This window comes from Orycteropus afer, unplaced genomic scaffold (genome assembly GCF_000298275.1).
Source record: "Orycteropus afer afer isolate SDZICR_OR568_19922 unplaced genomic scaffold, OryAfe1.0 scaffold00312, whole genome shotgun sequence".
NCBI lineage: Eukaryota > Metazoa > Chordata > Mammalia > Tubulidentata > Orycteropodidae > Orycteropus > Orycteropus afer.
In genome coordinates this window covers 2,893,375-2,896,801 of record NW_006921899.1, presented here as the reverse complement: position 1 = coordinate 2,896,801, position 3,427 = coordinate 2,893,375, and positions in this window count along the sequence as shown.

The window sequence follows — 3,427 nt, the reverse complement described above, 5'->3', positions numbered from 1 at the left end:
ACTGCACCAGCAGGACTCCTTAGTTTCCAAAGACCACCTCAGATTTCATCTGTTCTTTTGACATACAACCATGAACTATTGTTGTTCATTGCTGTTGAGCCAATTGTGATTCAACAGAACAGAATGCTGCCAGGTCCTCCACCATCTTCATGAGTGTTGGTCTGTCTGAACCCATTGTTGCTGTTGGGTCAGTCCATCTCATTGAGGGTTGCTCTGTTTTTGATGACCCTACTTTGTAATCATGATGTCTTTTTCTAGCGATTGATCTTCCCTCATGATGTGTTTCCAGTAAACAGGTTGAACTCTCATGGCAGCACTAGACAACTAAGACACCTTCTGGGACTTGCTGGTTTGTTCTGCTGCAAGTCCGTAGCGCATTCACCACTCGGCATCTCTGCTCACACCACCATTTGAATGCATCAGCCCCCACGAATACATCCATGCTTTTCAGATTCCTTTAGCTGTGTAAAATACTATCTTTGGGAAGAATGTTTCACTCAACAAGTGTTTTTTCTTGATATCCAGAGTCTTCAACATGATGCTCTGTAAATAAAGATGGTGGTCCATTCCACAAGCGCTCATGAAGTATCTACTGTGTGCCAGAGCTAGAACACAGCCCATAGATTGGAGTTCCAGGACGTTGTTCTTTCTGGTTCTTAAAGGGTCTAAAACACAGAGCAAGCTTTTCTATTTGTGATAATGAAATTACTGTAAAGTATTATACGCAAAAACACCCACTGCCTGGAAATGCCTAAACCTTCAAAGCACTGTGATATGCATTACAGGGCCCTGGGGTACCACGAGCATAGGTTACAGAAGTGGTAAAAGTAGACTTCTCGGTGGCAAGCTGCCAAGCAAGGCCTTGTTTCACATCTAATGCCCTGTAGGAATAAGATAACATACAATGAGTCTTTAGAGCAGGTGAGAGAGCTTAAACCCCAAGCCCATGGCCAACTCATAGAGACCTGCAGGACCAAGGAGAGTAGCCCCATTGGGTTTCCAATGCTCTCAATCTTTACAGAAGCACCCAGCTACATTTTTCTCCCACAGAGTGGCTGGTGGGTTCAAACTGCCAACCTTTAGGTTAGCAGCTGAGTACTTAACCACTGTGCCACCAGACATCCTTCGAGAGAGTTTAGCCATCTTTGAAAGCAGAGGAATCCACATCTTTGGTGATTCAGAGTCTACAGGCTGTTCACTGGCCTCGCTAAGTGGCATTAGGATACAGTTTTGCGATGGCAGAGAATTTTTATAAAAAGAAAGACATTTTCCAGGTAGGTTTTTAAATTTACTCCTTAGAGCTATTTTGGAGATATCTTTATAATGTGGCCTTCAGTAGGGCTTTCAAACTTTCCTCTATCCCTTCATAATGAATCTTCAGTCTGTGGTCCAGATTCTAACATTTCCTTTAATTAGTTATCTTGTTTCCATTCTTCTAATCACTTTGGTTAAGTTGGATGTTGTGGTTTTGTTTTTTAGATTTGTCGGGGGCAGGGAACCTTTGGTGCACAGAATTAGGCTAATCATAGTCCTTGGTCCATGGACATGCTTGTCCACTGATCCATGCATGACCTCCTTTTCTTTGTTTAGTTTGCTGTGTTTAATAATGAAAAAGGGTACTCATGAAGCTACCACCCAAGACAAAAACTAGGGCCTTGACAGTGAGATTATAACCGACATTCAACCATATCAATCCCCCATCCTAGTTCCCTGCTTCTCCCAAGCCAAAGTAATCGTTATCCTGATTTGCATGTTTAGCGTCCCCTTGCTTTATTTTTATATAGTCTTAATGCATCTTATAGGCACTCTGGTGGCGTAGTGCCTAAGGCATTTGACTGCTCACCAGATGGCTAGTGGTTCAAACCCACCAGCCAATCCTCGGAAGAAAGATTGGGCTATCTACTTCCATAGTGATACCATCTCAGAAACCCAAGCAGAGGTCACTATGTGTTGGATCCGACTCCATGGCAGTGAGTTAATGCATCTTATGGGAGCTCTGGTGGTGTAGTGACTAAGGTATTTGACTGCTAACCAGAAGGCTGGTGGTTCAAACCCACCAGCCACTCCTTAGAAGGAAGATTGGGCAATCTACTTCTGTAGAGATACTGCCTCGAAAACCCAAGGAAGGGTCACTGTGAATTAGGATCGACTCGAAGCAGTGAGTTTGGTTTTGTTTTTAGTTTTTGGTAATTCGTCATATAAAAGAAGGCCTGGTGGTGCAGTGGTTAAGTGCTTAGCTGCTAACCAAAAGATTGCCAGTTTGAACCCACTAGCTGGTCTGTGGGAAAAAGATGTGTCAGTCTGCATCCTGTCTTAGGCTGGGGTTCTCTAGAGAAGTGGAGAGAGAGAGAGGGAGATTTACCTCAAATAAATGGCTCATGTGGTTGTGAAGGCTGGCAGTCCCAAATCTGTGGGTCAGGCATCAAGACAGAAGCCTTCTCCTGACTTATGTGGTTGCAGAGCTGATGAACCCACATTCAGCAGGTTTGACGACAGGCTGTTGCTACAAGGCTACGGAAGTTGGTGAGTCCCAAAATCAGCAGATCAGATGGTGGGCTGCTAGCTCAAGACCCGAGAACTGGAGATCAGATGATGACAAGCCAGATGTAGGATCCAGAGCAAGGGAGAGCCTTGTCAAAGATTGCATACATAGTTATATATATAGCATGCAGGCCACACCCCCAAGGAAACTCCCCTTACATCAGAGTGTATGTGGGACTTGAGTAAGGGTGGGACTTGAGTAAGGGTGGACTGGAATCACTCCCACTCGTGAGGCTGTGACTCAAGGTACACCCCACACTAATCCTGCCTCATTAATATATAGAGATTATGATTTACAATACATATAATGGAGGGTACACAGTAAATAAATAAATAAAATGGAAGATAATTACATAATATCACAAAATGGAGTATAATTACATGAGATCATAAAGTAGAGGACAAACACATAATACTGGGAATCATGGCCTCACCAAGTTGACACGTAACATTAACCATCACGCTTCTGTAAAGATTATAGCTTTGGAAACCCTATGGGACAGTTCTCAATAGCAGAATGAGTATTGCATCTTATATGTATTATATGTATTCCCAAAATTGTGTGTGTATTGTTCTTAAATGTATGAAGGAATGCCATGTTGTATGTAATTTTTAGGACTCATGGTATTAAGAGTCATCCTGTTGCTGCCCATGGCTGTCATTCATCTGTTGACTCCTGTAGACCCCATGTGTGAACATGACTGCAGTTTATTCAGCCCCTTTCCCATTGCTGGGCATTTGGGTCATTCATGGGTTTTTGATATTGTAAACAGTACTTTTCTGAGCATTCTTGGGCGTGGTCTTCACCTAGGAGTGGTAATATGTGTATGTTCAACTTTAAGGTATGTTGTTTTCTGAAAGTAGTGTGCTAATTTACACTTGCATC